Here is a 6,000-nt window from a genome sequence, read left to right as displayed (position 1 = left end):
GCAGCGCAGCGCGTGCTTCATCGGTAACACTTCTATGATTGCAAGTTATGAGTTATTAATGTCAAATTGAACACCACTGAGCGGTCCTTCAAATTATGAGCACCTTGCAGGCAAGCGAGTACGTTGAGACGGTTGGAGCGTTTTGATTTGGCTTTACTGAGGTGCATTTAGAACACAGGCCGAGAGCTTGCGTGGACGAGGAACGCGCCGCTAACCCAGGCTCCCGAGAGAGAGGGTGACATAGCGTCGCGGCAATACCCTCTCCCCTCACGCAATACCTGGCACGCAGCCACGCTCATGATGGCTCATGACATGGTGTCGCAGCCAATGAGAATTTAGGCTGCTGCAGACGCCGGACGCCGGCTTTTTTGCTCAATGAGCCATTTGATGCTTTCGCATAAAAAACTGAAATTCTGAGAATTGGCTACTAATGCGCAAGCATTCTTTGACTGTTGCTACTTTGCTTTTGCTTACTTATTTAGCTAGCTAATGCATGTCTACCCATCGCTACCAATCATCTAGCATTACACTTTATAACTTTTACAGGTGTTAACTTGAACAATTATGCATATATTATGCAGATGTATCAACTGAGCCGAAACGCCGTCATGACCAGTATTTGTGTTTTATTGTGATAGCAAATATATGCACAGTCCAGGAGCATTTATGCCGTCGGCGTCGACGTGATGCTCCGTATAAAGTACTGCAAGCGCGACAACACCGTCACTGCATGCAGTATGCTATATGTGAGAGTGAAAGCGTGCGAGGGGAGCCGATGATCGCAGCTCAATCACGTGCGAGCAAGAGAGGAAAGCGGGAAGGAAGCGTGCCGTCTGCCGTCCCGCGCTATATTCCGGGGGTAAGGAGGGCGGCATTGTTCTTTCGCAGCAACTGCATAGTTCTGTGGCCGGGCGCCATATCTTGAAAGCGATCTGCGTTGAGGGCGCCGACGACTCATACCTTTGTGCGTGCTGCGTTCTCGCTGCTCAGTTTGCGTTCAAGCGATAGACAGCACAAAGGTCACTTCGCTCGCTGCTGCTGTCGCGCTTCGCCACGCCAGCTTTTCGACAACGATTGTCCGTGCTAATCGAGTGCTATGCGTTCATGTTTGCCTGTGCGCGGCGATACCGTGCCTGTTAACTTAGTTAGTAAGTGAATGTTTGCAAATCTATACGGCCGTTAAAGCTACTATCCTTAATTGTATGACTGTCGATTGATTTGCTATCGCCGTCGGTACTTCGCCTTGTGGGCAAAACTGAGACTTTCATTTTTACAGCGAAGCTGTATATGGCTGGTTTCCAGCGGATCGATGTCCGTAGACCAAAAATCCCGAAGACAGTGACCAGGCCGACCCGCGGTGGAGGTGAACCAGGCCTCAAGCACTCCGCCAGCTTGCAAAAATAAGTTTAATATCTTGGGTCCAAATACCACCCGTGTCAGATATTAAGCTGATAAGAACAGATATTACACTTTGACACGTGTCGGCCATGTCTACGCTGTATTCAAACTAGTGACTACCAATCTGAGTGTCTTAATTCTGTCTCTTGACGTCATGCTCTGCGAAGTTTCTGTTCCTCAGTATGATGCTCTGACTGTGAAATGGGTAGGCAGGTGTTGTACGATCTGAAGAATAACGGCGTGCCTACCAAGAACGACGGCGTGAACAGAAAAAGGAATGGGCGCAGCGGCGGCTGAAGGAGACCACCGTCGATGAGCGGGTCAATCACCACATACACTGCCTCGCTGGTAATCCACCTTCAGGGTGGAATGGCACTCAACTTTTTTTTTTTTTTTTTTTTGCCGCGCCACAACTTTCTCTTTTAACAGCGAAGCTGTTTAACCCGGGCGTTTGCCGTCAGGTGAAAGCCGAAATATGGGCCGATCCTGGTGATAGTGCAGAAAGGGTCCAAGTGCAATGGTACATACCCCTGTGAACTAGCGAAGCTGTTTAAGCTCGAGGATGGTCCGTCGAGTGTACGTCGCAAAACCTCCGCCTGGCGATGACGTCACCATGCGCCGCCTAGCAACGCTTCGCTCCAGTAGCGCCGACCGCGCCGAGCCTCGCCACAGCTGCGTGAGCCGTGACGTCATCGTGCGCGCCGCATCGCTTCACTAGAATGGGGGAGTGGGTCCAGCGGGCGCCTTAGCAAGCGCCGAGGGTGAAGCAAAAAAACGCGGAAAATGTGGCGGCGCTGCCGTCGCCTTGTTCTGAATCTCCGGCCAATAAACGTTGGCTCCGACTGTTTCGGCAGCGCTCATTGGCTGAGGCGAGCTAGCAGGCTGAGTAGCTGTCGTCTGCTCGACGCACCGTCGTTGTTGCGTCGTCTGTATTGTTTCCGCCGCTCCTTTTCCATTTTATTTACAATAGATTGGTTGGGAATAATCTCAGTGTTACCGCCACCGAGTATCCGCCTGTCAAAGCTCCATGCAGCTGCGGTAGGGTCTCCGACGCGACAAGCGTCCGGCTGGCGAGCGGGGCCGCTCATTCGGAAGAAAGTGACGGTGGCGCTACCTGGATTTTCAGTAAAAAAAATGCCTCAGCGCAGAGTTCCCTAGCCTTAGCTCTACCTTAGCTTTGCCGAGCCATGACGTCACCGCGCCGTGCGGAGTGGTTGCCGGGGCTGCCCAGAGGCGGAGCTAAGCCGTGACGTCACGGCGACATAAAAGCCCCGCTGTCTCCGCGCCGGGCACATCGCCGCGAAGATGGGGCGGCCGACTAAGAACCCCGAAGAAAAGGAAGCGCGGCGCGATCCCGGGGATCGCGCCGCCGAAGCGGCGGCGAAACGCAGATCGGAGTTACGAGCCCGCGAAACCGAGCAAAAACGTTTGAGCGTCCAGATACTTTAATGACCGAGTGTTCGTTGCTGCTTGGGCTGTCGATGATTCCGGGGTGATCTTGCACAAAATGTGACCTAGTCTCCAAGCATAACCTCATGACCGAACCGAGATAAAGCTAGGTGGGGTCGCCAGCTTCGCTGTTTGCCCAGTCTTGGCACCACTAGCGAGAAGCTGCCCCTAATTTTCTTTCTTTTTTTCGTTTTTTTTTTTGTTACGACTTTAACGCGGCGACGTCATCACTTTTCCTTAGTTTTTAACAGCGAAGCTGTTTAAGCCAGCCGTAATTTCGTATCAAGAAGCTATGAAGAAATAAACTTTCTTGCCGAGGCGGGATTCGAGCACGCGTATCCCCGGTCCCAAGGCGAGCGTCGTAACCACTATAGGCTACCAAGCCACGCTTGCAGAGCATGCATTTATGCGAGCCATATGATTGCGTTCGAGCGTCGTCGTCTTCGTCCACAGCTGGCGCGTTCGCACGCTCATGCTCTGCGAGGTGAAGAGGTTTTGCGCGCCATATGAGAGCGAGAGACGCATTCACGGAGCGGGTCTGTTGGAACGCGTTGTCGACATTGCAACGCGGTGTCGGTGCTGCAAGCTGCGCTATGCGACGCGCAGTGACGGCCGTAAGTCCGAGACGCGCGAAAAGAAATTATCATCATGAGTAATAAGATGAAAGGTTCGCGCGCACTTGCAGAAAATGCTGGGCTACGATCGCCCAGCTTTGCTGTTTCAAGCGTTGCGCGGCCCAGTGCAAGGTTAAGCGTTTTTAAAGGCTACCAATCATCTACTATTACACAAACATCACCTCTACCAATCAGCTATTCTATCATTTTTTCTACTCCGCAATCCCAAAGCAGGCTTCCCTGCACGCGAACCAGTAACGCGGGAAAGGGAGCTTTCAAGAGGACATGACGAGAACGAGAATATATATATATATATATATGTTTTATTGCGATAGCAATTATATGGACACTTCTACCGGATTTCTGCCGTCGGCGTCGCCGTCGCCGTGAGGTTCCATATAGATTTCAAGGGCGATAAAATCGTCGCCGCGCGCCGTATGCGTATGCGCGAGCGAAGGCGCGCGGGGGACGCGCGCTATCACGGAGAGCGAACGCTCGGCGGAAAGCAAACGTGAATGTCGCGCGAAAGACCGTGGAGGTATTCAGGCGATGCGGCGCTGTGCTCCGGCACCAAAGGCGTATCTTGCCACTCAATCTCCCACGCGAAAGCAACAAAGCGGGAGGAGGGGGGGGGGGGGGCAGCTTCTCTCTCCTCTGCCAACAACTTCTCCTTTGCGCTTTGCCCGGGGATGCCGGTCGTCCGCACCGTCTCTTTCTCCACACGGCTCTGTCCTTTGTATGCGCTGTGCATTCGCCGCTCAGTTTCCGTTGAAGCGATAGACCGCGCGAACCTGCGCTTGCTGCCAGCGTTTTGAGTAGTTGGCTGCGGTCATTCAGTGTGATCTATTCATGTTTGCTTGTGCGCGCTGACACCGCGATTGTTAATTCAGTTAGTAAGCCAATGTGTCCAAGTTTATGCAGCCGATAAAACTACTATCCCTACTCCGAATAGCTCTCTACTAATTTGCTATCGCAATCGATACTTCGCCTTTCGGGCGAAACTGCGACATTTTTTTCGTTCCTTGCTTATAGATTCTAAAGCTGCCAATCATGTACATTTACGCTATTATAGCGATTAAATGTATTAATTGCGCCAATTATGCATTTATTTTGCCGATATATCGTATCAACTAAGCCGAAACGCCGTCACAACCGGTATTTTAGTTTTTGCCACCAGAACTTTTTGTTTTGTTACGACCTTGACGTGGCGACAGCGACGTCACAAATTCCCCCCCCCCCTTTTTTTTTTGAGGCTACCAATCATCTACTACTACACAATTATCACATCTACCAATGAGCTATTCTATCATTTTTTTATACTTCGCAATCTCAAAGCAGGCTTCTTTGCACGCACACCAGTAAAGCAGGAAAGTGAGCTTTCAAGGGGACATGACGAGAATGCTTTTTTTGTGCGTTTTTTTTTTTTTTTTTTTTTTTGCTTATCGATTCTGAAGTTACGAAACATCTACATTTACACTATTATAACGATTAAATGTCTTAACTTCGCCAATTAGGCATTTATTTTGCAGGTAACGGGTGTGACACTTTTCGCAATTACAGACAGATTTTGCTGGGGTACACAAAAGAATGCTTAGCGCATTAAAAGAATGCGGACCGTACTTTATGGCATCTTGACTCCGCGAGTTGTGTTGAGCGTGGAGGGCAGCGGCTGTTTGAATCGCTTTGGCTGTCGGTCGATCGTTAATATCAGTGCAACGTTACGGGCACTTTCGATCGCGATGAAGCCCGATTATACGGATAAAATTGTTCGACCGCGATCAAGAATGGTAGCTTGGTCCAACAACTCGGATCTAGTTGGTTGAGTTCACTCAGCATTACGGTGCAGACGACAGCCTACGATCGCGGTCTACTGGATCCGGATCGTGCAAAATCGTGGTCGAAAGTGCCCGTGTAGAAGCACCAAATCCGGATTGGACTCGACAGCGCTTCAAGCCCAGTGAACCACCGATATCCTATCAGCATCCAAGCATGATCCATTCGTCCACGTCTCGACATGGAATCTAAAGGACGTCCTATACTGACATGTATTTTGCAAATATCAAGCAGCCGATGTCTTACTGACGTTCATACTTGCGTCGTAGTGATGTACACGCTACGTCATATCAGGTGCCTGAATTTAATTTTTTCTTGATGATTTATGCTATCGATGCTATATTGGTTGGGAGTGTAATAAGAGTGTTGTAGTTAAATTTTTATGCGACAAGGTCTTTGAAAAGGTTAAGTTTCCCAACCTTTATTGCGCATGAAATGCAATTAACCTGATCCCTATGCTCAGGTTAGACAGTGAAGACTCGTCAAAAGCTTTCAAATAATTTTTGTTCCGAAACGTGGTAGATCATAGCTACAGCGCGTTGCGCTGCTGATCACAAATGATGTTTAATGTATGTTGTAACGACATTACAAAAATAGCATTTTCGGACGTACCACACATGATTTACAATATGGTATACATTACATATACGTATTCATTTGTAACGTTTGGATAAATCTAGATATATATGTGATGTGTGAAATGTCT

At 49.5% G+C, this 6,000-nt stretch overlaps 1 pseudogene; it reads right to left on the bottom strand.

Annotated features, from left to right (window-relative positions):
* Positions 1-1,310: 1,310 nt before the first annotated feature.
* LOC119451154 (U2 spliceosomal RNA) lies at positions 1,311-1,489 on the bottom strand (annotated as a pseudogene).
* Positions 1,490-6,000: the final 4,511 nt, after the last annotated feature.

This window comes from Dermacentor silvarum, chromosome 4 (assembly GCF_013339745.2).
Source record: "Dermacentor silvarum isolate Dsil-2018 chromosome 4, BIME_Dsil_1.4, whole genome shotgun sequence".
Lineage (NCBI taxonomy): Eukaryota > Metazoa > Arthropoda > Arachnida > Ixodida > Ixodidae > Dermacentor > Dermacentor silvarum.
Note: the sequence above shows the minus strand (reverse complement) of the source record. Positions and strands in the feature narration are given on the sequence as shown.